The sequence below is a fragment of the Engystomops pustulosus genome, chromosome 7 (genome assembly GCF_040894005.1).
Source record: "Engystomops pustulosus chromosome 7, aEngPut4.maternal, whole genome shotgun sequence".
Taxonomy (NCBI): Eukaryota; Metazoa; Chordata; class Amphibia; order Anura; family Leptodactylidae; genus Engystomops; species Engystomops pustulosus.
In genome coordinates this window covers 178,441,194-178,468,373 of record NC_092417.1, presented here as the reverse complement: position 1 = coordinate 178,468,373, position 27,180 = coordinate 178,441,194, and the positions used below count along the sequence as shown (strand labels likewise).

Below are 27,180 nucleotides of genomic sequence, written 5' to 3'. Positions count from 1 at the left end.
TCAAGCACTGCAAATGGACTGCCTGAAGGTAGCGTCTCGCTTCTTCAGCATGCATCCATAGACCTTCTGAAGGCTGCGTCTTGCACCTTCAGTCACTGGACTTGTCCGCTTGAAGAGTAGCGTCTTGCGCCTTCAAGCACTGCAAATGGACTGCCTGAAGGTAGCGTCTTGCTTCTTCAGCATGCATCCATAGACCTTCTGAAGGCTGCGTCTTGCGCCTTCAGTCACTGGACTTGTCCGCTTGAAGAGTAGCATCTTGCGCCTTCAAGCACTGCAAATGGACTGCCTGAGGGTAGCGTCTTGCTTCTTCAGCATGCATCCATAGACCTTCTGAAGGTTGCCTCTTGCACCTTCAGTCACTGGGCTTGTCCTCTTGAAAAGTAGCATCCTGTGCCTTCAAGTACTGCAAATGGACTACCTGAAGGCAGCTGCACAGGTCCTCTTCAACATCTGAGAGCAGAAGCTGCCAGAACATAGGCAGGGACCACCGCTCTCTAGACCTTAACCTAGCAGAGGAGCTCCACAGGTCCTCACCAACATCTGAGAGCAGAAGCTGCCAGAACATAGGGAGTCACCACTGCTCTCTAGACCTAAATCCACCCGAGAAGCTCCACGGGTCCTCGAATACATCTGAGAGCAGAAGTTGCCAAAACAAAGGCAGTCAACACCGCTCTTTAAACCTAAACCCAAGAGAGGAGATCCACAGGTCCTCACCAGCATCTGAGAGCAGAAGCTGCAAGTACAAATGCAGTCAACACCGCTCTTTAGACCTAAACCCACCAGAGGAGCTCCACGGGTCCTCACCAGCATCTGAGAACAGATGGTGCCAGAACATAGGCAGTCATCACCACTCTCTAGACCTAAACCCACTAGAGGAGCTCCACGGGTCCTCACCAACATCTGAGAACAGAAGGTGCCAGAACATAGGCAGTCACCACCACTCTCTAGACCTAAACCCACCAGAGGAGGTTCACAGGTCCTCACCAACATCTGAGAGCAGAAGTTGCCACAACATAGACAGTGACCACCGCTCTCTAGACCTAAACCCTCCAGAGGAACTCCACAGGTGCTCACCAACATCTGTTAGCAGAAACTGCCAGAACATAGGCAGTGACCACTGCACTCAAGAACTAAACCCACCGGAGGAGCTCCACGGGTCCTCACCAACATCTGAGAGCATAATCTGCCAGAACCTAGGCATTGACCACCACTCTCTAGACCTAGGCCACAGGAGCTCCACGGGTTCTCACCAACATCTGAGAGCAGAAGCTGCCAGAACATATGTAGTGACCACCGCTATTTAGACCTAAACCCACGAGAGGAGCTCGTCCTCACCAGCATCTGAGAGCAGAAGCTGCAAGTACAAACGCAGTCAACACCGCTCTTTAGACCTAAACCCACCAGAGGAGCTCCATGGGTCCTCACCAACATCTGAGAACAGAAGGTGCCAGAACATAGGCAGTGACAACCGCTCTCTAGACGTAAACCCACTAGAGGAGCTCCACAGTTCCTCACCAACATCTGAGAGCAGAAGCTGCCAGAACATAGGCAGTCACCACAGCTCTCTAGACCTAAACCCACCAGAGGAGCTCAACGTGTTCTCATCAACACCTGAGAGCAGAAGGTGTCAGAACATAGAAAGTGACAACTCCTCTTTAGACCTAAACCACCACAGGAGCTCCACAGGTGCTCACCAACATCTTAGGGCAGAAGCTGCAAGTACAAACGCAGTCAACACCGCTCTTAGGACCTAAACCCACCAGATGAGCTCCACAGGTCCTCACCAACATCTGAGAGCAGAAGCTTCCAGAACATGGGCAGTCACCACCGCTCTCTAGACCTAAACCACCCAGAGGAGCTACACAGGTGCTCACCAACATCTGAGAGCTAAAAAATAGCCAGAACATAGGCAGTGACTACCACTCTCTAGACCTAAACCCACCAGAGGAGCTCCACAGGTCCTCACCAACATCTTAGAGCAGAAGCTGCCAGATCATAGGCAGTCACCACCGCTCCCCAAACCTAAACCCAACAGAGGAGCTCAACGGGACCTCATCAACATCTGAGAGCAGAAGCTGCCAAAACAAAGGGAGTGGCCACCGCTCTCTTGACCTAAACCCACCAGAGGAGCTCCACAGGTCCTCACCAACTCTGAGAGCAGAAGCTGCCAGAACAAAGGGAGTGGCCACCGCTCTCTAGACCTAAACCCACTAGAGGAGCTCCACAAGTGCTCAGCAACATCTGAGAGCAGAAGCTGCCAGAACATAGGCAGTGACCACAGCTCTCTAAACCTAGGCACACCAGAGGAGTTTCCCGGGTCTCCACCAACATCTGAGAGCAGAAGCTGCCAGAACATAGACAGTGACCAGCGGTCTTTAGATCTAAACCCATCAGAGAAGCTCCATAGGCACTCACCAACATCTGAGAGCAGTAGCTGCCGGAACATAGGCAGTGACCACCGCTCTCTAGAGCTAAACCTACCAGAGGAGCTCCACAGGTCCTCATCAACATTAGAGAGCAGTAGGTGTCAGAACATAGGCAGTGACCATCGCTCTTTAGACCAAAATGCACCAGAGAAGCTCCACGGGTTGTCACCAAAATCTGAGACCAGAAGCTGCCAGAACATAGGCAGTCACCGTGCTCTCTAGACCTAAACCCACCAGAGGAGCTCCATGGGTCCTCACCAACATCTGAGACCAGAAGCTGCCAGAACATAGGCAGTGACCACAGCTCTCTAGACCTAAACCCACCAGAGGAGCTCCACCGGCCCTCCTTAACAGCTGAGAGCAGAAGCTGCCAGAACATAGGAAGTGTCCACCGCTTTCTAGACCTAAACCCACCAGAGGAGCTCAACGTGTTCTCATCAACATCTGAGAGCAGAAGGTGTCAGAACATAGAAAGTGACAACTCCTCTTTATACCTAAACCACCAGAGGAGCTCCACAGGTGCTCACCAACATCTTAGAGCAGAAGCTGCAAGTACAAACGCAGTCAACACCGCTCTTAGGACCTAAACCCACCAGATGAGCTCCACAGGTCCTCACCAACATCTGAGAGCAGAAGCTTCCAGAGCATAGGCAGTCACCACCGCTCTCTAGACCTGAACCAACCAGAGGAGCTCCACAGGTGCTCACCAACATCTGAGAGCAAAAACTGCCAGAACATAGGCAGTGACCACCTCTCTCTGGAACTAAACCCACCAGAGGAGCTCCACAGGTCCTCACCAACATCTGAGAGCAGAAGCTGCCAGAACATAGACAGTGACTACCACTCTCTAGACCTAAACCCACCAGAGGAGCTCCATAGGTCCTCACCAACATCTGAGAGCAGAAGCTGCCAGAACATAGGCAGTTACAACGCTCTCTAGACCTAAACCTACCAGAAGAGCTCCATGGGTCCTCACTAGAGATGAGCGAACACTAAAATGCTCGGGTACTCGTTATTCGAGACGAACTTTTCCCGATGCTCGAGTGCTCGTCTCGAATAACGAACCCCATTGAAGTCAATGGGAGACTCGAGCATTTTTCAAGGGGACCAAGGCTCTGCACAGGGAAGCTTGGCCAAACACCTGGGAACCTCAGAAAAGGATGGAAACACCACGGAAATGGACAGGAAACAGCAGGGGCAGCATGCATGGATGCCTCTGAGGCTGCCTAATCGCACCATTATGCCAAAATTATGGGCAACAGCATGGCCATGACAGAGTGACAGAATGAAGCTAGATAGCATCTAAAACATCCAATAATTGACCCTGACACTATAGGGGACGGCATGCAGAGGCAGCGGCAGCAGGCTAGAGAGTGGCATGGCGACATACCCTAAATGGACTCAGGCTTCAAACCAATGGGTGTCAGAGAGGAACCAAAGGAGGTGAGCAAGAAGCGCTCAAATAATATCGGTACATGATAAAAGTTTGCCAGTATATTTTGTGGATTACACAGCAGGGTGGCGACAAAGTTAACAACTTTGATGTGGAATGCCCTGTAATAGCTCTTGGGCGGTGTGCCTTTTATCGCCTAGGCTCAGCAGTTTGAGCACCGCCTGCTGTCGCTTAGCGACGGCACTGCTGCTGTGCCTAGAGCTACCGGCTGATGGCGCCATGCCCACGGATGGTAATTCGGAGGAGGAGGAGGTGGAGGAGGGTTGGGAGGAGGTATAGTAGGCCTTTGAGACCTGGACCGAGGTAGGCCCCGCAATTCTCTGCGTCGGCAGTATATGACCAGCCCCAGGGTCAGACTCGGTCCCAGCCTGCACCAAGTTAAGTGTAGTAGCGTTCTTATAAGTTTGGGATATGGCGGGTGAGGGGAATGTAAACAGATGCGCAAGAAGCGCATGATGCGCATGGAGCTGGCGCTCCGCTGCCAGGCGAGCTTTCGCCAATCCAAGCCCCTGTCTCTAGGCTACTCCCCAAACAGCACTTCTAAGAACCTTTTGTATAAGATCAAGTGTAGTAGCGTTCTTATAAGTTTAGGATATGCCGGGTGAGGGGAATGTAAACAGATGCGCAAGAAGCGCTGAAATAATATCCCTAAATGGTAAAAGTTTGCCAGTATATTTTGTGGATAACACAGCAGGGTGGCGACAAAGTTAACAACTTTGATGTGGAATCCATGAAAACAACCCAAATTTCTGCCTGACACACCTCGTTTGATAAAGGGACGATGTATGGAGGCAGCTATATGGACGACTTTTGGAGGTAGCAATGGAGACAACGTGTGGAGGCTGCTATGGAGACAATTTAATTTGGATAGTGCCTGTATGTGGCAGTCCCAAACATTTTTCAAACCAGAGGAGCAGGTAGGTGGCCCTCCAGTAAAATGGAATAGATTGAGTGCCTGTATGTGGCAGTCCCAAAAATTTTTCAAACCAGAGGAGCAGGTAGGTGGCCCTCCAGTAAAATGGAATAGATTGAGTGCCTGTATGTGGCAGTCCCAAAAATTTTTTAAAACAGAGGACCGGGTAGGTGGCCCTCCAGAAAAATGGAATAGATTGAGTGCCTGTATGTGGCAGTCCCAAAAATTTTTCAAACCAGAGGAGCAGGTAGGTGGCCCTCCAGTAAAATGGAATAGATTGAGTGCCTGTATGTGGCAGTCCCAAAAATGTTTCAAACCAGAGGAGCAGGTAGGTGGCCCTGCAGTAAAATGGAATAGATTGAGTGCCTGTATGTGGCAGTCCCAAAAATTTTTCAAACCAGAGGAGCAGGTAGGTGGCCCTCCAGTAAAATGGAATAGATTGAGTGCCTGTATGTGGCAGTCCCAAAAATGTTTCAAACCAGAGGAGCAGGTAGGTGGCCCTGCAGTAAAATGGAATAGATTGAGTGCCTGTATGTGGCAGTCCCAAAAATTTTTCAAACCAGAGGAGCAGGTAGGTGGCCCTCCAGTAAAATGGAATAGATTGAGTGCCTGTATGTGGCAGTCCCAAAAATGTTTCAAACCAGAGGAGCAGGTAGGTGGCCCTGCAGTAAAATGGAATAGATTGAGTGCCTGTATGTGGCAGTCCCAAAAATTTTTCAAACCAGAGGAGCAGGTAGGTGGCCCTCCAGTAAAATGGAATAGATTGAGTGCCTGTATGTGGCACTCACAAAAATTGTTTCAAACAGAGGACCGGGTAGGTGGCCCTCCAGAAAAATTAAATGCATGAAGTACTATAGCAAGAGCCAGTGGGCCCTGTCAAAAAATAGCCATTTTCCTCTGCTTTACTGTACAAAGAGGAGGAGAAGGAGGAAAATGAGGAGGAGGAGGAGTGGATCAATTATTCAGGTTGAGCTTCCTTCACCTGGTGGAGATTGGAAATTCTGAGAAATCCAGCCTTTATTCATTTTAATAAGCGTCAGCCTGTCAGCGCTGTCAGTCGACAGGCGTGTACGCTTATCGGTGATGATGCCACCAGCTGCACTGAAAACCCGCTCGGACAAGACGCTAGCGGCAGGGCAGGCAAGAACCTCCAAGGCGTACAGCGCCAGTTCGTGCCACATGTCCAGCTTTGAAACCCAGTAGTTGTAGGGAGCTGTGTGATCATTTAGGACGATGGTATGGTCAGCTACGTATTCCCTCACCATCTTTCTGTAAAGATCAGCCCTACTCTGCCGAGACTGGGGACAGGTGACAGTGTCTTGCTGGGGTGACATAAAGCTGGCAAAAGCCTTGTAAAGCGTACCCTTGCCAGTGCTGGACAAGCTGCCTGCTCGCCTACTCTCCCTCGCTACTTGTCCCGCAGAACTACGCACTCTGCCGCTAGCGCTGTCAGAAGGGAAATACTGTTTCAGCTTGTGCACCAGGGCCTGCTGGTATTCATGCATTCTCACACTCCTTTCCTCTGCAGGGATGAGAGTGGGAAGATTTTGCTTGTACCGTGGGTCCAGGAGAGTGAACACCCAGTAATCGGTGCTGGAATAAATTCTTTGAACGCGAGGGTCACGGGATAGGCAGCCTAGCATGAAATCTGCCATATGCGCCAGAGTACCAACGCGTAAGAATTCACTCCCCTCACTGGCCTGACTGTCCATTTCCTCCTCCTCCAACTCCTCCAACTCCTCTTCTTCTGCCCATACACGCTGAACAGTGAAGGACTCAACAATGGTCCCCTCTTGTGTCTCGCCAACATTCTCCTCCTCTTCCTCCTCATCCTCCTCCACCTCCACCTCCTCCGATATGCGCTGAGAAACAGACCTGAGGGTGCTTTGGCTATCAACAAGGGAATATTCTTCCCCTGTCTCTTGTGACGAGCGCAAAGCTTCCGACTTCATGCTGACCAGAGAGTTTTTCAACAGGCCAAGCAGCGGGATGGTGAGGCTGATGATGGCGGCATCGCCACTGACCATCTGTGTTGACTCCTCAAAGTTACTCAGCACCTGACAGATATCAGACATCCACGTCCACTCCTCATTGTAGACTTGAGGAAGCTGACTGACCTGACTACCAGTTCTGGTGGAAGTTGACATCTGGCAGTCTACAATCGCTCTGCGCTGCTGGTAAACTCTGGATAACATGGTCAGTGTTGAATTCCACCTCGTGGGCACGTCGCACAACAGTCGGTGAGCGGGCAGTTGGAGGCGGCGCTGCGCTGCCCTGAGAGTGGCAGCATCTGGGCTGGACTTCCTGAAATGCGCACAGATGCGGCGCACCTTCGTGAGCAAATCAGACAGATTGGGGTATGTCTTGAGGAAACGCTGAACTATCAGATTTAACACATGGGCCAGGCATGGCACATGTGTCAGTCTGCCGAGTTGCAGAGCCGCCACCAGGTTACGGCCGTTGTCACACACAACCATTCCCGGCTTGAGGTTCAGCGGTGCCAGCCACAGATCAGTCTGCGCCGTGATGCCCTGTAATAGCTCTTGGGCGGTGTGCCTTTTGTCGCCTAGGCTCAGCAGTTTGAGCACCGCCTGCTGTCGCTTAGCGACGGCACTGCTGCTGTGCCTAGAGCTACCGACTGATGGCGCCGTGCCCACGGATGGTAGTTCGGAGGAGGAGGTGGAGGAGGGGTGGGAGGAGGAGGAGGCATAGTAGGCCTGAAACACCTGGACCGAGGTAGGCCCCGCAATCCTCGGCGTCGGCAGTATATGAGCAGCCCCAGGGTCAGACTCGGTCCCAGCCTCCACCAAGTTAACCCAATGTGCCGTCAGCGATATATAGTGGCCCTGCCCGGCAGCACTCGTCCACGTGTCCGTGGTCAGGTGGACCTTGTCAGAAACGGCGTTGGTCAGGGCACGGATGATGTTGTCTGACACGTGCTGGTGCAGGGCTGGGACGGCACATCGGGAAAAGTAGTGGCGGCTGGGGACCGAATACCGAGGGGCGGCCGCCGCCATGAGGTTGCGAAAGGCCTCGGTCTCTACTAGCCTATAGGGCAGCATCTCCAGGCTAAGCAATCTGGAGATGTGCACATTAAGGGCTTGGGCGTGCGGGTGGGTTGCACTATATTTGCGTTTCCGCTCCAGCGTCTGGGGTATGGAGAGCTGAACACTGGTGGATGCTGTGGAGGATCGTGGAGGCGACGATGGGGTTTTTGTGGCAGGGTCCTGGGCAGGGGGCTGACTAGCAGCTGACACAGGGGAAGGAGCAGTGGTGTGCACGGCCGGAGGTGAACGGGCTTGTTGCCACTGAGTGGGGTGTTTAGCATTCATATGCCTGCGCATACTGGTGGTAGTTAAGCTAGTAGTGGTGGAACCCCTGCTGAGCCTGGTTTGGCAAATGTTGCACACCACAGTCCGTCGGTCATCCGGTGTTTCCTTAAAGAACCTCCAGACTTCTGAAGATCTAGCCCTCGCCGCAAGAGCCCTCGCCACGGGAGCTTCACTAGTTGACACATTTGGCGCTGATGCACCAGCTCTGGCCCTGCCTCTCCGTCTGGCCCCACCACTGCCTCTTCCAACCTGTTCTGGTCGAGGACTCTCCTCCGTCTCAGAAGCACTGTGTTCACCCGGCCTCTCAACCCAGCTTGGGTCTGTCACCTCATCATCCTCCGATCCCTCAGTCTGCTCCCCCCTCGGACTTCCTGCCCTGACAACAACTTCCCCACTGTCTGACAACCGTGTCTCCTCATCGTCGGACACCTCTTTACACACTTCCACTACGTCAAGAAGGTCATCATCACCCACAGACTGTGACTGGTGGAAAACCTGGGCATCGGAAAATTGCTCAGCAGCAACCGGACAAGTGGTTTGTGACTGTGGGAAGGGTCCAGAAAACAGTTCCTCAGAGTATGCCGGTTCAAATGCCAAATTTTCCTGGGAGGGGGCAGACTGGGGGGGAGGAGGCTGAGGTGCAGGAGCTGGAGGAGTGGCGATTTCGGTGACATGGGTGGACTGCGTGGAAGACTGACTGGTGGTGGACAAATTGCTCGAAGCATTGTCAGCAATCCACGACATCACCTGTTCGCACTGTTCTGGCCTCAACAGTGCTCTACCACGAGTCCCAGTAACTTCAGACATGAACCTAGGGAGTGTAGCTCTGCGGCGTTCCCCTGCTCCCTCATCAGCAGGTGGTGTCTCACCCCGCCCAGGACCACGGCCTCTGACCCCTGCAGTAGTTGGACGCCCACGTCCCCGCCCTCGTCCTCTACCCCTAGCCCTCGGGTTAAACATTTTTAAAATGAGAGTTATAACTTTAACTTTTAACTTTTTTTTGTTTTTTTTTGTGTTTTTTGTTTTTTTTTGTGTTTTTTGTTTTTTTTTTGAGTTTTTAAAACCAAACAATGCTATCCTATTGCTATGGCTATTTTCTAGCCAAGTATCAAAGCACACTACTATGCCAGATGAGATGACACTGAGTTAGTGCCTAATTGAAATCCAACCCCTACTAAATTTTCCCACTTCGGTCTTTGCTCTGGATATGTGCGTCACTAAGCGCAGAACACAGCGGTCGCAAGTCTCACTACAAATTGCTCAGAATTGGCTAGTACATGCACTGCAGAATGTACAGCCACCAGCAGATCAACCAGAAATCAAATATATAGAACGCTACTGTAGGCGTAAGTAAGCTCTTTGTATTCTCCTATGGCTATTTTCTAGCCAAGTATCAAAGCACACTACTATGCCAGATGAGATGACACTGAGTTAGTGCCTAATTGAAATCCAACCCCTACTAAATTTTCCCACTTCGGTCTTTGCTATGGATATGTGCGCCACTAAGCGCAGAACACAGCGGTCGCAAGTCTCACTACAAATTGCTCAGAATTGGCTAGTACATGCACTGCAGAAAGTACAGCCACCAGCAGATCAACCAGAAATCAAATATATAGAACGCTACTGTAGGCGTAAGTAAGCTCTTTGTATTCTCCTATGGCTATTTTCTAGCCAAGTATCAAAGCACACTACTATGCCAGATGAGATGACACTGAGTTAGTGCCTAATTGAAATCCAACCCCTACTAAATTTTCCCACTTCGGTCTTTGCTATGGATATGTGTGCCACTAAGAGCTAAACACAACGGTAGCAAGTCCCCCTGCTAATTCCTCACAAAATGGTACTAGATGCAAATTAAAATAAAAAAAGTAGAACGTTATTGTAGCCCTAAGAAGGGCTGTTGGGTTCTTTGAGAATCACTCCTGCCTAACAGTAAGCTAATAGAACACCCTAACGCTTTCCCTGACCAGCAGCAGCTCTCTCCCTAGCGGCATCCAGACACAGAATGATCCGAGCAGCGCGGGCAGCGGCTAGTCTATCCCAGGGTCACCTGATCTGGCCAGCCAACCACTGCTATCGACGTGTAAGGGTACCACGTCATGCTGGGTGGAGTGCAGAGTCTCCTGGCTTGTGATTGGCTCTGTTTCTGCCCGCCAAAAAGCAAAACGGCGGGAGCTGCCATTTTCTCGAGCGGGCGAAGTATTCGTCCGAGCAACGAGCAGTTTCGAGTACCCTAATGCTCGACCGAGCATCAAGCTCGGACGAGCATGTTCGCTCATCTCTAGTCCTCACCAACATCTGAGAGCAGAAGCTGACAGAACATAGGCAGTGACCACGGCTCTCTAGACCTAAACCCACCAGAGGAGCTCCACCGGCCCTCCTTAAAAGCTGAGAGCAGAAGCTGCCAGAACATAGGAAGTGTCCACCGCTTTCTAGACCTAAACCCACCAGAGGAGCTCAACGTGTTCTCATCAACATCTGAGAGCAGAAGGTGCCAGAACATAGGCAGTGACAACCGCTCTCTAGACGTAAACTCACTAGAGGAGCTCCACAGTTCCTCACCAACATCTGAGAGCAGAAGCTGCCAGAACATAGGCAGTCACCACAGCTCTCTAGACCTAAACCCACCAGAGGAGCTCAACGTGTTCTCATCAACATCTGAGAGCAGAAGGTGTCAGAACATAGAAAGTGACAACTCCTCTTTAGACCTAAACCACCACAGGAGCTCCACAGGTGCTCACCAACATCTTAAGGCAGAAGCTGCAAGTTCAAACACAGTCAACACCGCTCTTAGGACCTCAACCCACCAGATGAGCTCCACAGGTCCTCACCAACATCTGAGAGCAGAAGCTTCCAGAACATGGGCAGTCACCACCGCTCTCTAGACCTAAACCACCCAAAGGAGCTACACAGGTGCTCACCAACATCTGAGAGCAAAAACTGCCAGAACATAGGCAGTGACTACCACTCTCTAGACCTAAACCCACCAGAGGAGCTCCACAGGTCCTCACCAACATCTGAGAGCAGAAGCTGCCAGAACACAAACAGTGGCTACCACTCTCTAGACTTAAACCTACCAGAGGAGCGCCATGGGTCCTCACCAACATCTGAGAGCAAAAACTGCCAGAACATAGGCAGTGACCACCGCTCTCTGGAAATAAACCCACCAGAGGAGCTCCACAGGTCCTCACCAACATCTGAGAGCAGAAGCTGCCAGAACATAAACAGTGACTACCACTCTCTAGACCTAAACCCACCAGAGGAGCTCCACAGGTCCTGATCAACATCTGAGAGCAGAAGCTGCCAGAACAAAGGGAGTGGCCACCGCTCTCTAGACCTAAACCCACCAGAGGAGCTCCACAAATGCTCAGCAACATCTGAGAGCAGTAGCTGCCAGAACATAGGCAGTGACCACTGCTCTCTAAACCTAGGCACACCAGAGGTGCTTCCCGGGTCTTCACCAACATCTGAGAGCAGAAGCTGCCAGAACATAGACAGTGACCAGCGGTCTTTAGACCTAAACCCACCAGAGAGGCTCCACAGGCCCTCACCAACATCGGAGAGCAGTAGCTGCCAGAACATAGGCAGTCACCACCGCTCTCTAGAGCTAAACCGACCAGAGGAGCTCCACAGGTCCTCATCAACATTAGAGAGCAGTAGGTGTCAGAACATAGGCAGTGACCATCGCTCTTTAGACCTAAAAGCACCAGAGAAGCTCCACGGGTTCTCACCAAAATCTGAGACCAGAAGCTGCCAGAACATAGGCAGTTACCACACTCTCTAGACCTAAACCCACCAGAGGAGCTCCATGGGTCCTCACCAACATCTGAGAGCAGAAGCTGCCAGAACATAGGCAGTGACCACGGTTCTCTAGACCTAAACCCACCAGAGGAGCTCCACCGGCCCTCCTTAACAGCTGAGAGCAGAAGCTGCCAGAACATAGGAAGTGTCCACCGCTTTCTAGACCTAAACCCACCAGAGGAGCTCAACGTGTTCTCATCAACATCTGAGAGCAGAAGGTGTCAGAACATAGAAAGTGATAATTTCTCTTTAGACCTAAACCAACAGAGGAGCTCCACAGGTGCTCACGACCATCTTAGAGCAGAAGCTGCAAGTACAAACGCAGTCAACACCGCTCTTAGGACCTAAACCCACCAGATGAGCTCCACAGGTCCTCACCAACATCTGAGAGCAGAAGCTTCCAGAACATAGGCAGTCACCACCGCTCTCTAGACCTAAACCACCCAGAGGAGCTCCACAGGTGCTCACCAACATCTGAGAGCAAAAACTGCCAGAACATAGGCAGTCACCACCGCTCTCTGGAACTAAACCCACCAGAGGAGCTCCACAGGTCCTCACCAACATCTGAGAACAGAAGCTGCCAGAACATAGACAGTGACTACCACTCTCTAGACCTAAACCCACCAGAGGAGCTCCACAGGTCCTCACCAACATCTGAGAGCAGAAGCTGCCAGAACAAAGGGAGTGGCCACCACTCTCTAGACCTAAACCCACCAGAGGAGCTCCACTGGTCCTCACCAACAACTGAGAGCAGAAGCTGCCAGAACAAAGGGAGTGGCCACCGCTCTTTAGACCTAGGCACACAAGAGGAGCTTCCCGGGTCTTCACCAACATCTGAGAGCAGAAGCTGCCGGAACATAGGCAGTGACCACTGCTCTCTAAACCTAGGCACACAAGAGGAGCTTCCCGGGTCTTCACCAACATCTGAGAGCAGAAGCTGCCAGAACATAGACAGTGACCAGCGGTCTTTAGACCTAAACGCACCAGAGAAGCTCCCGGGTACTCACCAAAATCTGAGACCAGAAGCTGCCAGAACATAGGCAGTCACCGCGCTCTCTAGACCTAAACCCACCAGAGGAGCTCCACAGGTCCTCACCAACATCTGAGAGCAGAAGCTGCCAGAACATAGGCAGTGACCACAGCTCTCTAGACCTAAACCCACCAGAGGAGCTCCACCAGCCCTCCTAAACAGCTGAGAGCAGAAGCTGCCAGAACATAGGAAGTGTCCACCGCTTTCTAGACCTAAACCCACCATGAGGAGCTCCACATGTTCTCACCAACATCTGAGAGCAGAAGCTGCCTATGTTCTGGCAGCTTCTACTCTCAGTTGTTGGTGAGGACCCGGGGAGCTCTGTTGGGTTTCGGTCTAGAGAGCGGTGGTCACTGTTTATGTTCTGGCAGCTTTTGCTCTCAGATGTTGGTGAGCACCTTTGTTGCTCCACTGGTGGGTTTAGGTCTAGAGAGCTTTGGTCACTGCTTATGTTCTGGAAGATGATGCTGTTCTGGCAGCTTCTGCTCTCAGATGTTAGTGAGAACCTTTGGAGCTCTGGTGGGTTTTGGTCTAGAGAGTGGTGGTCACTGCTTATGTTCTGCCAGCTTTTGCCCACCAGAGGAGCTCCACGGGTCCTCACCAACACCTGAGAGCTGAAGCTGCCAAAACTTAGGCATTGACCACCAGTATCTAGACCTAAACCCACCAGAGGAGCTCCACTGGTCCTCACCAACAACTGAGAGCAGAAGCTGCCAGAAGAAAGGGAGTGGCCACCGCTTTCTAGACCTAAACCCACCAGAGGAGCTCCACAGGTCCTCAACAACTCTGAGAGCAGAAGTTGCCAGAAGATAGGCAGTGACCACTGCTCTTTAAACCTAGGCACACCAGAGGAGGTTCCAGGGTCTTCACCAACATCTGAGAGCAGAAGCTGCCAGAACATAGACAGTGACCAGCGGTCTTTAGACCTAAACCCACCATCGAAGCTCCACAGGCACTCACCAACATCGGAGAGCAGTAGCTGCCAGAACATAGGCAGTCACCACCGCTCTCTAGAGCTAAACCCACCAGAGGAGCTCCACAGGTCCTCATCAACATCTGAGAGCAGTAGGTGTCAGAACATAGGCAGTGACCACCGCTCTTTAGACCTACATCACCAGAGAAGCTCCATGGGACCTCACCAACATCTGATACCAGAAGCTGCCAGAACATAGGCAGTCACCGCGCTCTCTAGACGTAAACCCACCAGAGGAGCTCCATGGGACCTCACCAACATCTGAGAGCAGAAGCTGCCAGAACATAGGCAGTGACCACAGCTCTCTAGACCTAAACCCACCAGAGGAGCTCCACCAGCCCTCCTTAACAGCTGAGAGCAGAAGCTGCCAGAACATAGGAAGTGTCCACCGCTTTCTAGACCTAAACCCACCAGAGGAGCTCAACGTGTTCTCATCAACATCTGAGAGCAGAAGGTGTCAGAACATAGAAAGTGACAACTCCTCTTTAGACCTAAACCACCAGAGGAGCTCCACAGGTGCTCACCAACATCTGAGAGCAGAAGCTGCAAGTACAAACGCAGTCAACACCGCTCTTAGGACCTAAACCCACCAGATGAGCTCCACAGGTCCTCACCAACATCTGAGAGCAGAAGCTGCCAGATCATAGGCAGTGACCACCGCTCTTTGCAACTAAACCCACCAGAGGAGCTCCACTGGTCCTCACCAACATCTGAGAGCAGAAGCTGCCAGAACATAGACAGTGACTACCACTCTCTGGATCTAAACCCACCAGAGGAGCTCCACAGGTCCTCACCAACATCTGAGAGCAGAAGCTGCCAGATCATAGGCAGTCACCACCGCTCTCCAAACCTAAACCCACGGGAGGAGCTCAATGGGTCCTCATCAACATCAGAGAGCAGAAGCTGCGAGAACATAGGCAGTCACCACCACTCTCTAGAGCTAAACCCACCAGAGGAGCTCCATGGGTACTCACCAACATCTGAGAGCAGAAGCTGCCAGAACAAAGGGAGTGGCCACCGCTCTCTAGACCTAAACCCACCAGAGGAGCTCCACAGGTCCTCACCAACTCTGAGAGCAGAAGCTGCCAGAACAAAGGGAGTGGCCACCGCACTCTAGACCTAAACCCAGCAGAGGAGCTCCGCAAGTGCTCAGCAACATCTGAGAGCAGAAGCTGCCGGAACATAGGCAGTGACGACTACTCTCTAAACCTAGGCACACCAGAGGAGCTTCCCAGGTCTTCACCAACATCTGAGAGCAGAAGCTGCCAGAACATAGACAGTGAGCAGCGGTCTTTAGACCTAAACGCACTAGAGAAGCTCCACGGGTTCTCACCAAAATCTGAGACCAGAAGCTGCCACAACATAGGCAGTCACCGCGCTCTCTAGACCTAAACCCACCAGAGGAGCTCCATGGGTCCTCAACAACATCTGAGAGCAGAAGCTGCCAGAACATAGGCAGTGACCACAGCTCTCTAGACCTAAACCCACCAGAGGAGCTCCACCAGCCCTCCTTAACAGCTGAGAGCAGAAGCTGCCAGAACATAGGAAGTGTCCACCGCTTTCTAGACCTAAACCCACCAGAGGAGCTCCACATGTTCTCACCAACATCTGAGAGCAGAAGCTGCCTATGTTCTGGCACCTTCTGGTCTCAGATGTTGGTGAGGACCTGGGGTGCTCTGGTGGGTTTCGGTCTAGAGAGCGGTGCTCTCTGCTTATGTTCTGGCAGCTTTTGCTCTCAGATGTTGGTGAGCACCTTCGTTTCTCTTCTGGTAGGTTTAGACCTAGAGAGCTTTGGAAGATTATGCCTATGTTCTGGAAGATTATGCTTTTCTGGCAGCTTCTGCTCTCCGGTGTCGGTGAGGACCTTTGGAGCTCTGGTGGGTTTTAGTCTAGGGACTGGTGGTCACTGACTATGTTCCGGCAGCTTTTGCCCACCAGAAGAGCTCTACGGGTCCTCACCAACATCTGACAGCAGAAGCTGCCAGAACATAGGCATCCACCACCGCTCTCTAGACCTAAACCCACTAGAGGAGCTCCACGGTTCCTCACTAACATCAGAGAGCAGAAGCAGCCAGAACATAGGCAGTGACTAGCCCTCTCTAGACCTAAACCCACCAGAGGAGCTCCATGGGTCCTCACCAACATCTGAGAGCAGAATCTGCCAGAACATAGGCAGTCACCACAGCTCTCTAGACCTAAACCCACCAGAAGTAACCTATAGGACCTCACCAACAATTGAGAACAGAAGCTGTCAGAACACAGGCAGTGACAACCGCTCTATGCACCTAAACCCACCAGAGGAGCTCCACACGTGCTTACCCACATCTGAAAGCAGAAGAAGCCTGAACATAGGCAGTCACCACCGCTCTCCAGACCTAAACCCACCACAGGAGCTCCACAGTTCCTCACCCACATCTGAGAGCAGAAGCTGCAAGTACAAATGGAGTTAACACCGCTCTTTAGAACTAAACCCACCAGAGGAGCTCCACAGGTCTTCACCAACATCTGAGAGCAGATGCTGCCAGAACACAGGGAGTGACCACCACTCTCTAGACCTCTACCCACCACAGGAGCTCCACAGGTGCTCACCAACATCTGAGAGCAGAAGCGGCCAGAACATAGGCAGTCACCACCGCTCTCTAGACCTAAACCCAACTGAGGAGCTCCACAGGTCCTAACCAACATCTGAGAGCAGAAGCTGCCAGAACATAGGGAGTGACCACCACTCTCTAGACCTCTACCCACCAGAGGAGCTCCAAGGTGCTCACCAACATCTGAGAGCAGAAGCTGCAAAAACATAGGCAGTGACCACCGCTCTCTAGACCTAAACCCACCAGAGGAGCTTTGCGGGTCTTCACCAACATCTGAGAGCAGAAGCTGCCACAAAAGAGGCAGTGTCCATCGTTTCTAGATCTAAAGCCACCAGAGAAGCTCCACAGGTCCTCAACAACATCTGAGAGCAGAAGCTGCCATAACATAGGCAGTCACCACCGCTGTCTAGACCTAAACACACCAGAGGAGCTCCACGGGTCCTCACCCACATCGGAGAGCAGAAGCTGCCAGAACATAGGCAGTCAGCACCGTTCTCTAGACCTAAACCCACCAGAGGAGCTCCACATGTCCTCACCAACATCTGTGAGCAGAAGCTGGCCGAAAAAAGGGAGTAACCACCGCTCTCTAGACCTAAACCCACTAGAGGAGCTCCACGGTTCCTCACCAACATCAGAGAGCAGAAGCAGCCAGAAGATAGGCAGTGACTAGCCCTCTCTAGACCTAAACCCACCAGAGGAGCTCCATGGGTCCTCACCAACATCTGAGAGCAGAATCTGCCAGAACATAGGCAGTCACCACAGCTCTCTAGACCTAAACCCACCAGAAGAAACCTATAGGACCTCACCAACAATTGAGAACAGAAGCTGTCAGAACACAGGCAGTGACAACCGCTCTATGCACCTAAACCCACCAGAGGAGCTCCACACGTGCTTACCCACATCTAAAAGCAGAAGATGCCTGAACATAGGCAGTCACCACCGCTCTCCAGACCTAAACCCACCACAGGAGCTCCACAGTTCCTCACCCACATCTGAGAGCAGAAGCTGCAAGTACAAATGGAGTTAACACCGCTCTTTAGAACTAAACCCACCAGAGGAGCTCCACAGGTCTTCACCAACATCTGAGAGCAGATGCTGCCAGAACACAGGGAGTGACCACCACTCTCAAGACCTCTACCCACCACAGGAGCTCCACAGGTGCTCACCAACATCTGAGAGCAGAAGCGGCCAGAACATAGGCAGTCACCACCGCTCTCTAGACCTAAACCCAACTGAGGAGCTCCACAGGTCCTAACCAACATCTGAGAGCAGAAGCTGCCAGAACATAGGGAGTGACCACCACTCTCTAGACCTCTACCCACCAGAGGAGCTCCAAGGTGCTCACCAACATCTGAGAGCAGAAGCTGCAAAAACATAGGCAGTGACCACCGCTCTCTAGACCTAAACCCACCAGAGGAGCTTTGCGGGTCTTCACCAACATCTGAGAGCAGAAGCTGCCACAAAAGAGGCAGTGTCCATCGTTTCTAGATCTAAAGCCACCAGAGAAGCTCCACAGGTCCTTAACAACATCTGAGAGCAGAAGCTGCCATAACATAGGCAGTCACCACCGCTGTCTAGACCTAAACACACCAGAGGAGCTCCACGGGTCCTCACCCACATCGGAGAGCAGAAGCTGCCAGAACATAGGCAGTCAGCACCGTTCTCTAGACCTAAACCCACCAGAGGAGCTCCACAGGTCCTCACCAACATCTGTGAGCAGAAGCTGGCCGAAAAAAGGGAGTAACCACCGCTCTCTAGACCTAAACCCACTAGAGGAGCTCCACGGTTCCTCACCAACATCAGAGAGCAGAAGCAGCCAGAACATAGGCAGTGACTAGCCCTCTCTAGACCTAAACCCACCAGAGGAGCTCCATGGGTCCTCACCAACATCTGAGAGCAGAATCTGCCAGAACATAGGCAGTCACCACAGCTCTCTAGACCTAAACCCACCAGAAGAAACCTATAGGACCTCACCAACAATTGAGAACAGAAGCTGTCAGAACACAGGCAGTGACAACCGCTCTATGCACCTAAACCCACCAGAGGAGCTCCACACGTGCTTACCCACATCTGAAAGCAGAAGATGCCTGAACATAGGCAGTCACCACCGCTCTCCAGACCTAAACCCACCAGAGGAGCTCCACAGTTCCTCACCCACATCTGAGAGCAGAAGCTGCAAGTACAAATGGAGTTAACACCGCTCTTTAGAACTAAACCCACCAGAGGAGCTCCACAGGTCTTCACCAACATCTGAGAGCAGATGCTGCCAGATCACTGGGAGTGACCACCACTCTCTAGACCTCTACCCACCACAGGAGCTCCACAGGTGCTCACCAACATCTGAGAGCAGAAGCGGCCAGAACATAGGCAGTCACCACCGCTCTCTAGACCTAAACCCAACTGAGGAGCTCCACAGGTCCTAACCAACATCTGAGAGCAGAAGCTGCCAGAACATAGGGAGTGACCACCACTCTCTAGACCTCTACCCACCAGAGGAGCTCCAAGGTGCTCACCAACATCTGAGAGCAGAAGCTGCAAAAACATAGGCAGTGACCACCGCTCTCTAGACCTAAACCCACCAGAGGAGCTTTGCGGGTCTTCACCAACATCTGAGAGCAGAAGCTGCCACAAAAGAGGCGGTGTCTATCGTTTCTAGATCTAAAGCCACCAGAGAAGCTCCACAGGTCCTCACCAACATCGGAGAGCAGAAGCTGCCAGAACATAGGCAGTCAGCACCGTTCTCTAGACCTAAACCCACCAGAGGAGCTCCACAGGTCCTCACCAACATCTGTGAGCAGAAGCTGCCAGAAAAAAGGGAGTAACCACCGCTCTCTAGACCTAAACCCACCAGTGGAGCTCCACAAGTGCTCAACAACATCTGATTGCAGAAACTGCCAGCACATAGGCAGTCACCACCGCTCTCTAGACGTAAACCCACCAGAGGAGCTCAACGGGTCCTCATCAACATCGGAGAGCAGTAGGTGTCAGAACATAGGCAGTGACCACCGCTCTTTAGACCTAAACCCACCAGAGAAGCTCCATGGGTTCTCACCAAAATCTGAGACCAGAAGCTGCCAGAACATAGGCAGTCACCACCGCTCTCCAGACCTAAACCCTCCAGAGGAGCTCCACATGTTCTCACCAACATCTGAGAGCAGAAGCTGCCTATGTTCTGGCAGCTTCTGGTCTCAGATGTTGGTGAGGACCTGGGGTGCTCTGGTGGGTTTCGGTCTAGAGAGCGGTGGTCTCTGCTTATGTTCTGGCAGCTTTTGCTCTCAGATATTGGTGAGCACCTTCGTTTCTCTTCTGGTAGGTTTAGACCTAGAGAGCTTTGGTCACTGCCTATGTTCTGGAAGATTATGCTTTTCTGGCAGCTTCTGCTCTCCGGTGTTGGTGAGGACCTTTGGAGCTCTGGTGGGTTTTAGTCTAGGGAGTGGTGGTCACTGACTATGTTCCGGCAGCTTTTGCCCACCAGAAGAGCTCTACGGGTCCTCACCAGCATCTGACAGCAGAAGCTGCCAGAACATAGGCATCCACCACCGCTCTCTAGACCTAAACCCACTAGAGGAGCTCCATGGTTCCTCACCAACATCAGAGAGCAGAAGCAGCCAGAACATAGGCAGTGACTAGCCCTCTCTAGACCTAAACCCACCAGAGGAGCTCCATGGGTCCTCTCCAACATCTGAGAGCAGAATCTGCCAGAACATAGGCAGTCACCACAGCTCTCTAGACCTAAACCAACCAGAGGAGCTCCATAGGTCCTTCTTAACAGCTGAGAGCAGTAGCTGCCAGAACATAGCAAGTGACCACTGTTCTCAAGACCTAAACCCACCAGAGGAGCTCCATGTGTCCTCACCAACATCTGGCAGCAGAAGCTGCCAGTAAATAGGCAGTGACCACTGCTCTCTAGACCTAAACCCACCAGAGGAGCTCCACAGGTCCTTGTCAACATCTAAGAGCAGAAGTTGCCAGAACATAGACATTTCCCACCGCTCTCTAGACCCAAACCCACCAGAGCAGCTCAACAGGCCCTCACCAACATCTGAGAGCAGAAGCTGACAGAACATAGGCAGTGACCACTGTTTTCTAGACCTAAACCCACCAGAGGAGCTCCACGGGTCCTCACCAACATCTGAGAGAAGAAGCCGCCAGAACATAGGCAGTCACCACCGCTCTCCAGACCTAAACCCACCAGAGGATCTCAACGGGTCCTCATCAACATCGCAGAGCAGAAGGTGTCAGAACATAGGCAGCCACCACCGCTCTCCAGACCTAAACCCACCAGAGGAGCTCAACGGGTTCTTATCAACATCGCAGAACAGAAGGTGTCAGAAAATAGGCAACCACCGCTCTCCAGACCTAAACCCACCAGAGGAGCTCCACAAGTCCTCACCAACATCTGAGAGCAGAAGCTGACAGAACAAAGGGAGTGACCACTGCTCTCTAAACCTAGACCCACCAGTGGAGCTTCCCGGGTTCTCACCAACATCTGAGAGCCGAAGCTGCTAGAACATAAGCAGTGACCACCGATCTCCAGAACTTATCCCACCAGAGGAGCTCCACAGGTCCTCACCAACATCTGAGAGCAGAAGCTGCCAGAACATAAACAGTGACCACCGATCTCCAGATCTAAACCCACCAGGGGAGCTCTGCAGGTCTGTGGCAGCCTTTAATGCCATAACATCTGAATGATTCAAGCTCCGTATTAGACCCTGAGACTGAATAGGTCATCATCTCAAAGCAGCAGGTGCTAGAACAATGGGGCTTATTTACTAATGGTCCATCGGACGCATTTTCGTCGGGTTTCCCGTCGATTCCCGTTTGGGGCGCAAAATTGTCCCGGCATTTTGGCGCACACGATCGGATTTTGGTGCTTCGGCGCCGGCTTGCATGCATGGGGCGGGCCGTCGGACAACCCGACGGATTCGGACCAAGCACGGAATTTAAAAAAGGATTTGTGTCGCAAGATCAAGCATTTACATGCACCAGGAAGAAGAAGGTGAACTCCGGCGGACCTCGGCGCAGAAGCAACACATGCAGGAACTCGGACGCACGATCTTAGTGAATCGCGCCGGACCCGAATCCTCGTCGGACAAAGCACCGCGGGATCGCAACGGGACCGGATAAGTAAATCTGCCCCAATAAGTCCACCACAGCCATAACCACTTTGGAAGACCATCCGCTGCCACCGCGCCACTATCATTGGCGTGCTTCAATTTCCACCGGAGACGTTGCATCATCTTGACACAGAGGAGCTCATTTACTAAAGGAGCACATTTTCCCGACGATTTCCGTTTTGCGCCGGATTGCCCCGGGTTTTTGGCACACACGATCGGATTTTGGCGCATCAGTGCCGGCTTACATAAGACAGAAATCGGGGGGCGGGCCGTTGAACAACCCGACGGATTCGGACAACGCGCAAGATTTAACATTTAGAATTGTGTCACAAGACACACACTTACAAGCACCGGAAAGAAGAAGTTGAACTCTGGCAGACCTCGGCGGGAAAGCGACGCATGCGGGAACTTGGGCGCACGATCTTCATGAATCGCACCAGAATTCATCCTCGTCGGACCGTCCGAATCAACAGGACCGGGTAAGTAAGTTTGCCACAAAGACAAGGAATTCTCCCACGTGACCTGATGCCACGGAATATACCACTGAAGGCCATATAAAAATTACTGACTTTAGCCTTGCTGTGACTGGACATTCTATGGCACAAAAAGCCTTTGCTGAGGTACCTCAAGATATGCAGCTCCAGAAATGGTCCTTAACTTGCGCTATGGGAGGGGGTTGACTACTTTACCATCTATGTCATTCTCTATAGATTTCTGACATCACAGGCCGATTTCCATGGAAGAAATCAAAGAGGTCGTGAGCAATCTGTCCTCCATCACTCTCCAGTTTTCCTAGATTCTCGAACTCCTGACCAAGTCAGCATCTTAGAAGGCTTACTGTGTGAAGACCAGTACCAGCGCCTGGGAGTCAAAGGAGACATCCGGACACATCCATTCTTCTCCAGTAATCACCATACATCCTGAGGAGAGACTCTCTTGATCTGAATACTGAAGAATTCTTGTACTGAGCTGAACCAACCATCAACACAGGAATTTTCAGCAGTTCAGTTCTGTTCATCCAGTATGGTCAAAGCAATATTATCCTATCACCACAGAGAGCAGAAAGCTGGATCAGCAGACATTTCCCTAGTTTCTCATGAATACAATGGCAACTTTTGTGAATTGTTGATACGGGTGGACGGCTCATTAATCCTTCCCTTATTCATCACCCTAGTCTCCTGCAACCTCCAATAGACAACACCATTATCGGACTTTCAACCACCAGACTTGAACTCTTGACGGTTGCATCTTGCCCCTTCAGCCTCCGGACTTGACCTCTTGAAGGTTGTGTCTTACGCCTTCTATAAGTGTCCAAGGACCTTCAACTGCTGGATTTGGCTGTCAAAAAATAAAAAAAACAATAAAAGTATAAAAAATATCTGGAGAGTGTGTCTAAATTATTTGCATAATTTAAAGAACTGCAAGAGAACCTACCATTTAAATTATCCCACCCAAAATAAATACCTAATTAATAACTATAATTAAAAATAATTGCCCTTATCTCTAAATGGTTCATTTCCGCGGCTGCAATGTTAAAATATCAGTTTTTAAATTGTATGCAGTTCACCTGACGTGGGCCTATGAGTGAGTTCTGCATATGGTATTTTACTTGCACTGCTCCGCCTTCTTCTTTCTGATTGAGTGATTTCTCACTGCTGGGGTATGCTGCTGTATGGAACACTGAGAGAGAGCTCTGTTATATCATTGAGCACTTCATGTCATGTGGCCCGGGTGATGTCATATAAGGTCCTTTATTCAGTTACATTTACAATGTCTACTCCAAATATGTATCTGATCACATGAAATCACAGCAGCCTCCATGAACTTCTACTCCTCCCCATCCTCCATGGAGGCTGCTCTCATTTCATGTGATCAGATACACACATGGGGTAGACTTTGCCAGTCTTTCTAGGTAAACGACCCTTCATGACATCACCCTGGTCACATGATATTAAGTGCTGAATGCTGAGAAGAGGCATGTGTGATGGGGATGGTCAGTTCCCAATATTATTAACATGTCAGGTTGGCTCCAGATTTGGGTCATTTCCTTTGTGCAGGATCCTATAGCGGCACAAGGTCGGCAGTGACCATCACACAACATCTTATATGGAGGTAATATAACACTGGAGATTGGGATCTCCTAAGCCTCATGACAGGACTGGCTCCTTCAAATCCAGTTACAATTCAATTCAAATTCTATTCAAATATAAGCGGCTTGAGAAAGGCTCCAGGCCATAAGAGCCGAAACGTAGCTGTTTGGCACATGTTGGAATAAACCAGTACTTTGCTTCACAAAGTACTTCACAAATCTCCTGTGTGTGTATATTGTGCATATTCTTTTGTACATGTGTGTATAATGTATATGTGTGTATAATGTATATGTGTGTATTATACACTGGAGATAAGAAACTACAGAACAAGGTCTGATCACTGGATTTTTACAGGAATAATATCATCTCCATTAATGAACATGTGATGGATGTACGGGGTCTCCAGGTCACTACAACAGGGTTCTACACAATTACAAAGTATCACCATAAAAACTTTATTTTACGAAAAAAACTTGATTTACCTGTTTTGCTGTGTGATGGGGCTTTACCCAGCATGGAAATTGCTGCTGATTGAGTGAATCGCACAAGGAAGGAGCCGTGTGTTTTAGAAGAAGATTATGATACTTGTATTCCCTCTGCCATGTAGCTGTATGAGAGGTTCTGCCGCAGAAAACATTCCCCAAACCATGACACTTCCTCCATGACACTGACTTCTTTGCACACTTTGGGTTCAGTCTTTACGAGTTTTTCGATGAACATAGAATCCAAATAAATTAATAATTAGCCATGGCTGACGATGTTACAGTGACATAGAACCTCCCACCATGGCTGATGATGTCACAGTGATACTGAACCTCCCACCATGGCTGATGATGTCACAGTGACATAGAAAGTCCCACCATGGCTGATGACGTCACAATGACATAGAACCTCCCACCATGGCTGATGAGGTTACAGTGACATAGAACCTCCCACCATGGCTGATGAGGTTACAGTGACATAGAACCTCCCACCATGGCTGATGATGCCACAGTGACATAGAACCTCCCACCATGGCTGATGATGTCACAGTGACATAGAACCTCCCACCATGGCTGATGATGTCACAGTGACATAGAACCTCCCACCATGGCTGATGATGTTACAGTGATATAGAACCTCCCACCATGGCTGATGATGTTACAGTGACATAGAACCTCCCACCATGGCTGATGATGTCAAATGATACAGAACCTCCCACCATGGCTGATGATGTCAAAGTGATATGGAACCTCCCACCATGGCTGATGATGTTACAGTGACATAGAACCTCTCACCATGGCTGATGATGTCAAATGATACAGAACCTCCCACCATGGCTGATGATGTCAAAGTGATATGGAACCTCCCACCATGGCTGATGATGTCACAGTGACATAGAACGTCCCACCATGGCTGATGATGTCACAATGACATAGAACCTCCCACCATGGCTGATGATGCCACAGTGACATAGAACCTCCCACCATGGCTGATGATGTCACAGTGACATAGAACCTCCCACCATGGCTGATGATGTCACAGTGACATAGAACCTCCCACCATGGCTGATGATGTCACAATGACATAGAACCTCCCACCATGGCTGATGATGTTACAGTGACATAGAACCTCCCACCATGGCTGATGATGCCACAGTGACATAGAACCTCCCACCATGGCTGATGATGTCAAAGTGACATAGAACCTCCCACCATGGCTGATGATGTTACAGTGACATAGAACCTCTCACCATGGCTGATAATGTCAAATGATACAGAACTCCCCACCATGGCTGATGATGTTACAGTGACATAGAACCTCCCACCATGGCTGATGATGTCAAAGTGATACAGAACCTCCCACCATGGCTGATGATGTTACAGTGACATAGAACCTCCCACCATGGCTGATGATGTCAAAGTGATATGGAACCTCCCACCATGGCTGATGATGTCAAAGTGATATGGAACCTCCCACCATGGCTGACGATGTCAAAGTGACACAGAACCTCTCACCATGGCTCTATGTATACTGTATATACGGTATATTGTATATATTACAGTATATAAGGTATTTTGTGTATATTACAGTATATACGGTATATTGTGTATATTACAGTATATACATTCTTCATGGTATAGTGTGTATATGCTGTGGACCTCAAATTCCCTTCTGGGAAATCCTATACTACCTGCAGCCACCACTAGGGGGAGCTCAGGAGCTTCCTGTATACAGTTCAATAGATTGGGACTGAGCTGCAATACCAGGGACAGCCCCTTTATTTGTTAACCTATTTTAGGTGTTTAACTATTCAACAAACTTTACTTAAATCATTTTTTATAAATAAATGTTGTTGTTGTTTTTTAGGTTTTGGCCCAAAAGGCAAGAAATGGAAAACTGTTACCGGAGGAATACCAAGGGGGATCCTTCAGGTATATTTGTGTGACTGTGCACCTTTTTGTAGCACAGTCATGTCTGATACACTGTTGCTATGGACTTGATATGGGCCGTTTTGTGTACACAGCTCCTCTGCAAAGCTACTTTCCTTCATTCCTGACCATGTCTGTGGTATTATCCTGCGGTCATGTGGTGTTTTCACCATTTTCTCCATGAAATAACTCCTAAAGGTGGAATCAGACTACACTTCTAATGTTTGTAGTCTGTTACTATGACAACACGTACATAATGCATTAAATACAGTGTAAGAAGCTTTAAATTGATATTTAACACCACAAAATCCACAGACTTAAGTTCATGTTTGAGCTTGTAAGAGTCTAGTTAAACTTAGCTACATGCATAGGCTCGCACTGGAGCTGCATAAACAAAACGGTGGTGTTTTATATAAAAAATAACTCTTAGTCGAGTGAAAAATTATAAATTTTTTCTTCCTTTGGGGGTGCAGCATCTCTAACCTTGGCATGTACGGCATCACGGGGTTCAGCGCAGTCATTAACCCCCCGCAGTCCTGTATCCTGGCAGTGGGACGCTACAGGACAGAGTTGGTTTTAGAGGAAGATGAAGAGGGGAACCCAGAGGTGAAGAGGAAGGAGATGCTGAATGTGACCCTGTCCAGTGACGGCCGCCTGGTCAGCGATGATCTGGCATCTATGTTCCTGGATCGTTTCCGAACCAACCTGGAAAACCCAATGAACTCTGCCCTACTGTGAGGGGCCGCACGTTGTGATCTGATAGTGGGGGGTCCGGAGCGGCCGTGTACTCCCGCCACAGGAGAGAACAAACCTTATAGGATGGATTAATAATAAAGATTAACTTATTAGAACCCAAAGTGTGAGACTCTTCCTATTCTTCCCAGTATTAGAGATCACAGGGAGATGTAGGCCCGAAGCCTGAGGCTGTAGTATAATGGGAGAATCCTATGGAAAGTGTTGTCATGGAGACATAGCACCGTTCTGAGACGGAAACCAATCACAGTGCAGAAACTAAAATGAAAGCCATGCTGTGATTGGTTGAG

The 27,180-nt window shown here is 50.5% G+C and overlaps 1 long non-coding RNA gene across 1 annotated transcript in view; it reads left to right on the top strand.

Annotated features, from left to right (window-relative positions):
* LOC140069077 (uncharacterized) overlaps positions 1-26,947 on the top strand; it is a 40,762-nt gene extending 13,815 nt beyond the window's left edge. The window contains exons 2-3 of the long non-coding RNA XR_011848710.1: positions 26,076-26,140; positions 26,611-26,947. This is a non-coding gene — a long non-coding RNA (uncharacterized lncRNA). The remainder of the gene's footprint in view (positions 1-26,075; positions 26,141-26,610) is intronic.
* Positions 26,948-27,180: the final 233 nt, after the last annotated feature.